General features: G+C 41.6%; 1 protein-coding gene across 1 annotated transcript in view; it reads left to right on the top strand.

The window, feature by feature from the left end:
• Positions 1 to 13,302, top strand: part of RTF1 (RTF1 homolog, Paf1/RNA polymerase II complex component) — a 65,486-nt gene that overhangs the window by 813 nt on the left and 51,371 nt on the right. The window lies entirely within an intron of this gene.

The raw sequence follows: 13,302 nt of genomic DNA, 5'->3' as shown, positions 1-13,302 counted from the left end.
CAGATTGAAGAAAACTCTTAGGAGGAGGGAAGAGGGCGGAAGTGGAGAAATACGGGGCGGCTTGGAGGGACTGTGGCCGAGGCCCCTTGGCCGTTTTCATGCAGCATCCCAGAATTCTTTCTTACTTGAAGATTGTGCAGGAACTATTGAAAGTAACTTTTGGTCTTAGTATCTTGGGGTTGCTTGAATTGTTTATTCTAGAAAATACTGCTGGGAGAAAGCTGTCCTTTTAGCAGTGCTGTAGTGATACCAGGAGATCATGTTTTGTGAACAAATAATATAAAGAAAGAATATGTAAGTGATAGTAGCTTTATAACTTGAGTAGGGAAAAGGCCTGAATTTGGAATCTGAAAATGTGAGTTCCAGTCTGGACTGTGCTGTTTCTAGCTATTTATCTTTGGTTGTAACTGTAAAATGTAGGTATAACTTCAGCCTTGTGTGTCTAATTGTGTGTCTAAGGATCAAATATTCGTAAGAATGTTGTTACAAGCACTTGCACATAAAGCTTTTGTAAAATTGGTTTTGTGCACGTCCATTGTGTTAGGCCAGAGTTCTCAAGACTAAAACATTAGGGCATGAAATGGAAGGACTTGAAGAGGGGCTGGAGCTGTGTTGAAGAAAAGAGTGCTGTTTTGAAAAAGGTGGAATGGAGCCGGGAAGTAATGGGGCCTATGGAGAACTATCAGAGTTGTTTTGGGATAGGAATTGAAAGGTAAGTTGAAAATGTTCTCACTGGAAGACTCCTCAAATTTACAAAATATTAAAAATATGTATATTCTTGACTGTAAAAGTTTTGTTAATTATTTTAGAGTAACATTTAGAAGAATTAGAATCCTTTTTAATTTTCTTTTTACTATTTTCCAACCTAGAACTATAGATATTTCTGCTAATAACATCAGCTACCATTTGCATAGTGTGGAGGGGGAACTTAATTGTTTTATTTACATTGTCAAGGTGTTTTTTTTTTAAGACTTTATTTATTCATTTGAGAGAGAGAGACAGTAAGAGAGAGAGAGAGAGAGAGAAGAAAAGAAGAGGAGGAGGAGCAGGAAGCATCAATTCCCATATGTGCCTTGACCTGACAAGCCCAGGGTGTTCAAACTGGTGACCTCAGTGTCCCAGGCCGACGCTTTATCCACTGTGCCACCACAGGTCAGGCCAAGTTTTCAAATTATGGTGAAGTTGGTATCATCTCCCCCATTTTAATGTATAAGGAAAATGGAGATTGAAGAAGTAACTTACCGAGATTTACACAATTTGTAAGTGGTGGAGTTGGGATTTGAACCCAAATATGAATGATGACAAGGTTCAGATAGTCTTTCCACTATACCAACTTAATCTGTTAGTCTTTTTAAGTTTTCATATAGCAAAACAAGAATGTTTCGTGGCCATTTTCCATGTTGCTATAATTCATGTTTGTTAAGTACATTGAATAGTTTAGAGAAAAACAGTACATCAGTTACGAAGATTATTTGGGGGGCTTCCTCAGGAAAGCACTTTCAAGATGTGTGTTCTAATAATGAATGAACTAAGCAAATTATTCTGTCCTTCGTGATTTTCCACAGAATCTGACAAACTAAATGACTTGAGAGTTTCCTTTCGTGGTAGATCTACACAGAACTTTTCTGAAGTAGAGATTGGAAGGGATGGCAGTTTTGTTTTGTTTTTGAGATGTTTTGTTTTTGTTATTTGTAAGATGAAATTAGCGTGAAATATGTAAGTAATACCTAATGCAGTGTAACAGCAATTTCAACTTACCCCTCTTCAACCACTCATTGACATTATTTTATCAGATGGGAATCAGATAATTCCCTTTCCCTGCACATCCTAACAGAGGCACCAATGCCTTCAGTCTATCTGTCTAGCACTGTGCCAGAATGTTAGAGGAATCAGGCTGTTCTCAAAGTTTTCACCAGAGACTGTAGTAGAAGTTCAAAGTCAGCCTGGTTTGGGCTTCTTTAAGAATTCTCAGAACAAAGCTAGTGCATTCTATGCTTCTCCTAATCGAGATGCCTTGGGCTGCTCCACTAGTTCTGGGTCTTCATTGGGGGTATAACTTCATATTTGCTGTCTTGTGCATTGGCTGTGTGGAAAAGAGCAAACCATGACAAATCTCTGAGTGTCTAGTGTGATAAGTGGAGCACAGTTATTAAGGAGGTCCTTTGTCCTGGGTTTTCCATAAAGGAATCTAAGCCGTTATGTCAGAAATATTATCTCCAACTTAGTCCTTGCCAAAGGTGAGGCAAGTGAGCCTTCTCGCTGTTTTTTTCTGGTGGCAGAAGGAGGACCACCTGTGTCAGAAGCTGCCTGGGTTGCTTATTTAAAATATACTTTGCAGGGGCTTCCATCCCAGACTACTGAATCAGACCTTCAGGGGATAGAGCCCTGGACTCTGCATATTTACCAGGTACAGCCCAGGTACTTATTTACGTTAATGATTGAGACCACTGTCTGTATGCAAGTTAATCTTTTTAGTAAGATGCGGTAAGTAGTTTGGGAGAGAGATAACTTGTGTTGGTCAGTGTGTGTGCAGGTATAACTGAAGGAACTTCACAGTTGTTTAAGGTGATAGATTAGAGCTGCTGATTCTTGTAGCTCTGTGAAGCTTTTGACTTATTGGAATGCTTTTTCTTGAGGCCTATTTTTTGCCTTCTTGATGGCAAGAGATATGAATCAGATTGTTTAAATATGTTCATTTCAGTGCTTTTTAAAACTCAAAACTTAAGAGAATTTGAAGCATTTCTTTTTAACATCTGACCTGATAGTGTGACCTTACTTTTTATGTTGGCCACACTCTTTCTTCAACATTTAAAAATTGCAAATCTTGAATATACTTGCCTCTGGTGCCTCTTGGAAAAAATAAAACAAAACAAAATTTGAGGTAAATCTAGGTCTTTTACCCTATCATAAAGATAATGTGCGTCACTTTTTATAGAATAATAATTTATGCAGTGGGTTCTAGAAAGTGAGAAGTGTCCTAGGTAATAAAGATAATAGTTTTCCATTTATATTAATACAACATTTATAAAAACTGTGCATTTCTCAAGGACAAAAATTGAGCTACATGCATATTAGCATGCTTTATTTTGTAATTTCTCTGTGGGTTTTTTTTTTTTTTTTTTTTTACAGAGCCAGAGAGAGGGATAGACAGGGACAGACAGACAGGAACAGAGAGATGAGAAGCATCAATCATCAGTTTTTCGTTGCGCATTGCGACACCTTAGTTGTTCATTGATTGTTTTCTCATATGTGCCTTGACTGTGGGCCTTCAGCAGACTGAGAGTAACCCCTTGCTTGAGCCAGAGGCTGGTGAGCTTTTTGCTCAAACCAGATGAACCCGAGCTCAAGCTGGCAACCTCGGAGTCTCGAACCTGGGTCCTTCCGCATCCCAGTCCGACGCTCTATCCACTGCGCCACCGCCTGGTCAGGCGGTTTGTTTTTTTTTAACAGAGACAGAGAGAGTCAGAGAGAGGGATAGATAGGGAGAGACAGACAGGAACGGAGAGAGATGAGAAGCATCACTCATCAGTTTTTCGTAGAGACACCTTAGTTGTTCATTGATTGCTTTCTCATATGTGCCTTGACCGTGGGCCTTCAGCAGACTGAGTAACCCCTTGCTCAAGGCAGCGACCTTGGGTCCAAGCTGGTGAGCTTTGCTCAAACCAGATGAGCCCGTGCTCATGTTGGTGACCTCGGAGTCTTGAACCTGGGTCCTTCGCATTCCAGTCCAACGCTCTATCCACTGCGCCACCGCCTGGTCAGGCTGTAATTTCTTATTTAAAAGAGTGATTAAGTTGTCATGTCCTGTTTCTCTCTGCTCACCTTACTTAAAGTAGCAATAATTAAATTTGTCTTTGACAGAATAGGCCACCTAAGTATTTTCTAGCAATTATTTTTAGACATTGTACGTAAAAATTGTTGATGTTATAAAGTATTCTTCCATAAACCTTCTCCATTAAAGTTGGAAAATTTAAAGCTGTGCTTCTCATTAATATAGTCTTTTTTTTACGTTAGAGCAGAGTTTAAAGTCTAGGATGAACTTGTGAGAAATGTCAGTGTTGCTTTGTTAAGTTTTTAATTTGTTGTATCTAATGTTGCCTGTAACTAATTTCATAATTCCACTGGACTTTTCTTTAGAAATAGTGCTGGGAAGGTTGAATCCTATGGGAGCTGAAACAGAGAGGCTCTTAAGAAAAATTCAAAACCTATATTTTGACACCAGTTCTGTTGGTGGTGTACTTAATTGCTTTCTTCCTAGAGTATAAGTTCCCCAAGGATGGAGATTGTTTATTTTTCAACAAATGTGTTGGACAGTGCTAGGCACTAAGGCTATTGAGTGAACAAAATATAAGCAGTTTCTATCTTCAAGAAGCTTAGAGATAAAAGGTGAGTGAAAGAGGGTGGGAGGTTGGGGCAAGGGCAGGCATTGCTCAGAGAGTCATTTCACTATAGACTATGTATGAAGGAACAGCAAGGATAGTGTGAGTGTGAACAGGGATCTTATTCTAGCCTGGTGGGAGTGACATTTAAACAGACATGGAGTACTATGTGTTAAGGAAAAAGGAAATAAGGAGACTGACAAGTGAGAGGAAGTGTGTTGAGTGTTCGTGGTTGAGCAATGAGCATGTACAAAAACATTGAGGCGGGAAGGACCTAGCACCCTCATGAAACTGAAAGAAGCACAGTTACTGGAATTAGAGAGAGAGTGGTAAATGAGAAATGCAGAAAGAGTTTGTTTAGACCAGTGGTAGTCAACCTGGTCCCTACCGCCCACTAGTGGACGTTTCAGCTTTCATGGTGGGTGGTAGCGGAGCAACCAAAGTATAAATAAAAAGATAGATTTAACTATAGTAAGTTGTTTTATAAAGATTTATTCTGTCAAACTTAGCGAAAATCTGACATTAAGTACTGGGTAAGTAATTATTATTATATGCTTTAACTTGCTGTAACTCTGCTTTATAAATTTTATATAAAGTAAAGTTACTTCCTTACTTTATAAATCACTATTACTGTGGAACCGGTGGGTGGTTAGGAAGTTTTACTACTAACAGAGATACAAAAGTGGGCGGTAGGTATAAAAAGGTTGACTAGCCCTAGTTTAGATCCTTTGAGGATGGAAAACCCAGTTTAGTGGATCACAACCAGCATTAAAAATAGAAATGAATTCGAGTTGAATAGAAAACATCAAGTGTTTCAGACCTAGTAGTAATAAGTATTGTTTTATGAAACTGTATTTCATGTATATATATGTACATATATTGTGGGTCATGAGGTATAATTTATCTTACTGTGTGCTAGCATTAAAAACTTTAAAGCTGCCTGACCAGGCTTTGGCACAGTGAATAGAGCATCGGACTGGGATGCGGAGGACCCAGGTTTGAGACTCCGAGGTTGCCAGCTTGAGTGCCGGCTCATCTGGCTTGAGCAAAAAGTTCACCAGCTTGGACCCAGGTCGCTGGCTCGAGCAAGGGGTTACTCTGTCTGCTGAAGGCCTGTGGTCAAGGCACATATGAGAAAGCAGTCAATGAACAACTAAGGTGTTGCAACGTGCAATGAAAAACTAATGATTGATGCTTCTCATCTCTCTCCGTTCCTGTCTGTCTGTCCCTATCTATCCCTCTCTCTGACTCTCTCTCTGTCCCTGTAAAAAAAAAAAAAAAAAAAGAAAGAAAGAAAAACAACTTTAAAGCCACTGGCAGTGTTGGCAATGTTAAGAACTTTGGACTTTGTTCTGAGATAATGAGAATCCATTGAAAGCTTTTAAGCTGGAAGAGGTGTTAAGATTTGACTTTTCAAAAATTTGCCCAGGCTGCTATGTAGATAGTAATTTGGAAAGGGGTCACCAGTTAGATGGCAGGGTCCAGTTGAGAGAAGCTTTATTTGAGTGGAAGCTTCAGGAGGGCAGAACTGTTTGTTCATTGTAGAATCCCTACATCTAGAACAATGCCTGGTATGCAGCAGATACCTGGTCAGTTTTTGTTGAATCAATGCCTGACTTGGTTTGGTATGGTAGTTAGAGACAACAGAAAATAGATTTGATTGGATATAATATTCAGGATATAAAACTGAGAGGACTTGACTGAATGAATGTTGGGGTGAAGACGAGGAGGCTCTGATATGAGACAGGGAAACCTAGAGGAAGATCAGGTTTAAAGGTGAAGATTTTTGAGTTCTGTCTTATATTTGTAGAGTTTAAAGTTGTCTGTGAGATACTATAGTACCTGCCTTACACAGAATAGGCACTTAATAAATCTTTGTTGAATAAGCACATGCTACTACTTGGCAAATGCTACTTACCAAGTTTTCTAACCTGGTTATAGTAGGATCACTTGTAGAGATGAGGGACATTGTCAGTTTGGAGGTTCTAGCCTCTCTGCTATAATAATAATAACCATCCTTTAAGAATTAGAAATATGTATTAGTTTAAAAGTGTGTTAGGGGAGGGAACTACGTAAGAACAAGTGAGAATAGAATTTTAAACTTTTATGTACTTTTCATTTTAAATGGGTTGAAAACTGATTTTATCAGTTTTGCACCTTTTTTTTCTTTTTTTTTTTTTGTATTTTTCTGAAGCTGGAAACGGATCCACCCGGCACGCCCACCGGGGGGGCGACGCTCTGCCCACCAGGGGGCGATGCTCTGCCCCTCCGGGGCGTCGCTCTGCCGTGACCAGAGCCACTCTAGCACCTGGGGCAGAGGCCAAGGAGCCATCCCCAGCGCCCGGGCCATCTTTGCTCCAATGGAGCCTTGGCTGCGGGAGGGGAAGAGAGAGACAGAGAGGAAGGAGAGGGGGAGGGGTGGAGAGGCAGATGGGCGCCTCTCCTGTGTGCCCTGGCCGGGAATCAAACCTGGGACCTCTGCACGCCAGGCCTACGCTCAACCACTGAGCCAACCGGCCAGGGCCAGTTTTGCGCATTTTTATATAACTCAGTATTTTATCTACAATGATAAATACTTTGCCTGACCAGGTGGTGGCGCAGTGGGTAGAGCGTTGGACTGTGATGTGAAGGACCCATGTTCGAGACCCCGAGGTCGCCAGCTTGAGCACGGGCTCATCTGGTTTGAGCAAAGCTCACCAATTTGGACCCAAGGTCACTGGCTTGAGCAAGGGTTTACTTGGTCTGCTATAGCCCCACGGTCAAGGCACATATGAGAGGGCGATCAGTGAACAACTAAGGTGTCGCAACGAAAAACTAATGATTGATGCTTCTCATCTCTCTCCGTTCCTGCCTGTCTGTCCCTATCTATCCCTCTCTCTGACTCTTTCTGTTTCTGGGGGGAAAAAAAGGATAAATACTTTGCTAGAAATTTGAAGGGAAAGTTCCCAGTCTTAGTTCCAATTGTGTGAAATATAAAGGATTGTTATACTGCCACTTTGGAATTATTCTTTTAGGAGGGTTTTTGGTTATATGTTTGTTGTTTTTATTTATATTTTGTTTCTTATTATAAAAATATTACGTTCCTGTTGAAAAAGTTCCAGCAAAACAAATATTCCTCTGTCCCAAAAACATACTTACAAAATCATTCTGTTTCTTACTCCTGAAAAGTAACCAATGTCTACTGTTGGAATCATGTTCCTTTACCAAACATTTTGATATGAAAAAATAGGTATTAACATATCAAATTTAAACCCCTGCATGTTATTACACTTTCTTCAGCATCCCTGAGTCTTCCCATTTTTCTCTGTCCTCGTGGTTACTTACTTTGTCCAGGCCACCAACCACTGTGATAACACTGCTGTAGTTCCCTTCTGACACCTCTCTACACTTCCACATTGGTCCATCTAGTCTGCTCCTCTGTCACTGCTTTTTAAAAAAGTCCCCAGAAGATGGTTACTCCCCTGCTTAAAACTTTGTGATGGCGCCTGACCGGGCAGTGGCGCAGTGGATAGAGCGTTGGACTAGGATGCAGAGGACCCAGGTTCGAGACCCTGAAGTCTCCAGCTTGAGCACGGGCTCATCTAGTTTTTTTTTTGTTGTTGTTTTGTTTTTTAAATACATAGTTTTATTTTTTTATTCATTTTTAGAGAGGAGAGAGAGGGAGAGAGAGAGAGAAGGGGGGAGGAGCTGGAAGCATCAACTCCCATATGTGCCTTGACCAGGCAAGCCCAGGGTTTTGAACCGGCAACCTCAGTGTTTCCAGGTTGACGCCTTATCCACTGAGCCACCACAGGTCATCGGGCTCATCTAGTTTGAGCAAAGCTTACCAGCTTGGACCCAAGGTCGCTGGCTTGAGCAAGGGGTTTCTTGGTCTGCTGTAGCTCCATGGTCAAGGCACATATGAGAAAGCAATTAATGAACAACTAAAGTGCCACAACGAAAAACTGATGATTGATGCGTCTCATCTTTCTATGTTCCTGTCTGTCTGTCTCTATCTATCCCTCTCTCTGACTCTCACTCTGTCTCTGTAAAAAAAAAAAAAAAAAACACAACAAAACAAAACTATATGATGGCTTCCTACTGCCTTCAAATAAATGCCAGGTTATTCCTGGGCCTGTTTTTTAGACCTCAGGATGATCTGATTTCTTCTTACCTCTCACCTACCTCTTTCCATTCTCCCCCTTGCCTGCTGAGCTCTCTTCACATTGGTTCTCTTTCAGTTATTTGACCAAGCTATTGTCAATTTAGGGCCTTAGCTATTCTATCTAAAGACATCTGTCAAAAAAACTGTACCCCATTTCTCTATCCCAAAGTTTCTAGTCTCAACTTAAATGCCAATGACTCAGAGAAGCCTATCACAGATAAAGCACCTTTATCACAGATTCCCCATTTGCTTGATTTACTTCCTTCTTAGCACTAGATATAATTGCTTCTTTACTTGTTTATTGTATGTCCCCACCACTTGATTTTAACTTCTATGAGATAAAGGAAGATGTAGCATTTATTTATTTATTTATTTATTTATTTATTTATTTGAGAGAGAGAGAGAGGCAGGAAGGGAGAGGAGAAGCATCAATTTGTAGTTGGGGCACTTCAGTTGTTTATTGATTGCTTCTCATATGTGTCTTGACTAGGGGGCTCCAGCTAGGTCAGGACCTAGGGCTTCAAGCCAGAGAGACCTTTGGGCTCAAGCCAGGGAACATGGGATCCATGTTGATGATCCCACGCTCAAGCTGGTGACCCCCGTACTCAAGCTGGTGAGCTTTCGTTCAAGCCGGACGAGCCCACACTCAAGCCAGTGACCTCAGGGTTCTGAACCTGGGTCCTCAGTGTCCCAGGTTGATGCTCTATCCACTCACTGGTCAGGGTCATTATCAGTCAGGCAAGGACTATGTATCCTTTTTTTTCTTTTTTTAGGTGAGAGGAGAGGATAGTGAGAGAGACTCCTGCATACACCCCAACTGGGATCCACCCAGCAACCTGTCTGGGGCTAGTGCTCTAATCAGCTGAGTTGGTTTTTTTTGTATTTTTCTGAAGCTGGAAACGGGGAGAGACAGTCAGACAGACTCCCGCATGCGTCCGACCGGGATCCACCCGGCACGCCCACCAGGGGGCAATGCTCTGCCCCTCCGGGGCGTCGCTCTGCCGGGACCAGAGCCACTCTAGCGCCTGGGGTAGAGGCCAAGGAGCCATCCCCAGCGTCCGGGCCATCTTTGCTCCAATGGAGCCTTGGCTGCGGGAGGGGAAGAGAGAGACAGAGGAAGGGGGGGGGTGGAGAAGCAAATGGGCACTTCTCCTATGTGCCCTGGCTGGGAATCGAACCCGGGTCCCCCGCACGCCAGGCCAACGCTCTATCGCTGAGCCAACTGGCCAGGGAAGCTGAGTTGTTTTTAACGCCTGAAGCTGACGTGCTCAGATCAACTAAGCTATCCTCAGCACCAGGGACAACACTTGAACAAAGGGAGCCATTGGCTGCAGGAGGGGAAAAGGGAGAGAAGGGGGAGAGAAGCAGATGGTTGCTTCTCCTGTGTGCCCTAAAACACACCAGGGACATCCATATGTCGGGCTGATGCTCTATCCACTGAGCAAACCAGCCAGGGCCTATGTATCTTTTCTTCATGACTGTCTATCCAGGGCTTGGTAGGTAGTGGGTACTAGTAGTAGGGTGACCAGTTGTAGTTTTCCTGGACCTGAGGAGTTTGCCAGAATGCATGACTTTCAGTGTTAAAACCAGGACTGTTCTGAGCACACCAGGATAGTTGGTCATCCTAGGTGCTAATAATTACTTGCATTAGTTATATTTATGAAATGAGTAAGTGAAAAAGAGCTCCGTGTGCTAATTGGCTATAAAAACCTCAGTTTTGTCCATTTTACACTTTTTTTTCTGGGGTACAGAATATATATCCTGTTTACACGTGGTCATGGGATGTTTGATTGAAGAGATGAAATATAATTTTCTTTAAGTAAGAGGGAGCTAAGTTTTTCTACTATAGGTTTCTCCTGACATGACATCACAAAAAGCACTGTATTTGTGAATGATGAGTGGGAGTCTTCACGTACTGATGGATTATAATTCTAATCTTTACCATAATTATACTTTAATAAACATGACCTTAATTCAATTAAATTTGCTTTATTATAGGGTCTCAGTTTTAGCAGTCTAGTTTAATGTTAAATATGGCTTTTAAGCAAATGTTATGAAACTACTGTAGAAGCTAGATATGTCATCCTACATAGCCATACCAGTGGTATGTTGGGCATTGGCATTACTTTAAGCAGATCTTTAGTTCAGCTTAAATTTGTTACACCTTGCTGGCACTTCACACTGCCATTCCCCTAGAGCAGTGGTAGTCAACCTGGTCCCTACCGCCCACTAGTGGACGTTTCAGCTTTCATGGTGGGCGGTAGCAGAGCAACCAAAGTATAAATAAAAAGATAGATTTAACTATAGTAAGTTGTTTTATAAAGATTTATTCTGCCAAACCTAGCAAAAATCTGACATAAAGTACTTGGTAAGTAATTATTATTATATGCTTTAACTTGCCGTAACTCTGCTTTATAAATTTTATAAAGTAAAGTTACTTCCCTACTTTATAAATCACTATTACTGTGGAACCGGTGGTTGGTTGGAAAATTTTACTACTAACAGATACAAAAGTGGGCAGTAGGTATAAAAAGGTTGACTACCCCTACCCTAGAGGAATGTTGAGATAACTAAGTATCGTTTTCACTGGGTGAGATGAAATACAGGGATTATGGTGAGCAAGAAACAGTGGACACACAGAAACACTGTCTCAACCAGTGTAGGACAGTGAAGCATGCAGGAGGAGAGAACTGCAGATGGACCTATTCCTGTGCATGAATCAGTTTTAGATTGGCTTTATTGAGCAAAGGCATTGGATAAATCAGCCCCTACAGTTAACACATCTGATGGTTTTCTTCATGTGTGCTTTGTTAGAAAGACCTTTTCATTGCACATTGGTCTGTTCAGCTGTACTATGTGCCCTCAGCAGAATATAAAGGACTTAACTATAAAGAGTAGCCTTGCCATGAGCTCCTCCTGTAACCTCCTATACCAGGGGTCGGGAACCTTTCAGTTTAACATGAATAAGTTCTGAGGATCTAATGCAGGGGTTGAGAACCTTTGGCTCGGGAGCCAGATGTGGCTCTTTTGATGGCTGCATCTGGCTCACAGACAAATCTTTAATAAAAAAAAATGTTAAAAATATAAAACATTCTCGCCTGACCAGGCGGTGGCGCAGTGGGTAGAGCATTGGACTGGGATGTTGAAGGACCCAGGTTCGAGACCCCGAGGTCGCCAGCTTGAGCATGGGCTCATCTAGCTTGAGCAAAAACTCACCAGCTTGGACCCAGGGTCGCTGGCTCCAGCAAGGGGTTACTCGGTGTGCTGAAGGCCCGCAGTCAAGGCACGTATGAGAAAGCAGTCAATGAACAACTAAGAAGTCACAACGCGCAACGAGAAACTAATGATTGATGCTTCTCATCTGTCTCCATTCCTTTCTGTCTGTCCCTGTCTATCCCTCTGACTCTCTCTCTGTCTCTGTCAAAAAAAAAAAAAAAAAAAAAATGGATCGTAATCTCACGTGTTACGATCCATTCATTTTCTACTGCTCATGTTCATGGTTGCGAGTGACTGGAGCCAATCACAGCTGTCCTCCGGGACAACACCAAATTTTTATTGGATAATGCGTAAGGTACATGGGTTGTTGTATGGCTTTCACGGAATTACATTTTAAAATATGTGGCGTTCATGGCTCTCTCAGCCAAAAAGGTTCCCCACCCCTGTCCTATAAAATCTCAACTTGTGGAAAGGTTATCTTTCACAATGTTAGGAAGGTTTTTCTCTGTATTATTGTTAATATGTTATTTAATGTTGTATGAGAAGAGGGACTGTACCTATCAGGTACAATTGTTTGTTGATGAAGGAGAGCCATTTGTTAGGTTTTTAGTATAGAATAGAACCTCTTTAACAGAAAGGTAGTACTAACATCAACACTTTAGTTACAGTAACTCTTAATGGATGTCTACTGCATGTAATAGTTAATGTTTCAGAAAAGAATTTGATAGCATATTCAATTCCCTTGGTATCAACTCATTATATAGAATTCTGATGCATTCATGAACTCAAAGGTCATGAAAGAGATTACTTAACAGAAATCTCTGTAAAGTTTATAAATTTGCATTAGGTAATATGGGAAAACAGATAATAGTTAAGACCATACACAAATACTGTATAACTCAATAATCCCACTCATAAGTATTTACCCAAGTGAAAGAAAAACTTAATATTTACACAAAAACCTGTACATGAACATATAATTGCCCTAAAATGGAAACAACCCAAATGTTTTTCAACTGCTTAATGGATAAGCAGAGTGTGCTACATCCATTTAATAGAATACTACTAAACAATAAAAAGGAGTAAACTACTGATACATGCTGCAACATGAATGAATCTCAAATGCAATATGCTAGGAAGCCAGGCTCAAAAGGCTACATATTGGTTCCGGCTGGTTGGCTGAGAGGTAGAGCATCTGCCTGGCATGTGGATATACTGGGTTCGATTTCTGGTCAGGGCACACAGGAGAAGCAACCATCTGCTTCTCTACCCCTTTCCCTCCCCTTCTCTCTCTGTCCCTTTTCTCTCTCTTTCTCTCTTTCACTCCCGCAGCCATGGATCAATTGGTTTGAGCACATTGGATCTGGGCACTGAGGATGGCTCCATATTGCCTCCGCCTCAGGTGCTAAAAATAGCTCCATTGTGAGCATGGCCCCAGATGGGCAGAGCATAGGCCCCAGACAGGGATTGGTGGTGGATCCCAGTCTGGGGCCATGCGGGAGTCTGTCTCTCCATCTCCCCTCCTCTCACTTGGGAAAAAAAGAAGAATATAAAAGGCTACAT

Source organism: Saccopteryx bilineata, chromosome 4 (assembly GCF_036850765.1).
Source record: "Saccopteryx bilineata isolate mSacBil1 chromosome 4, mSacBil1_pri_phased_curated, whole genome shotgun sequence".
Taxonomy (NCBI): Eukaryota; Metazoa; Chordata; class Mammalia; order Chiroptera; family Emballonuridae; genus Saccopteryx; species Saccopteryx bilineata.
Note: the sequence above shows the minus strand (reverse complement) of the source record. Positions and strands in the feature narration are given on the sequence as shown.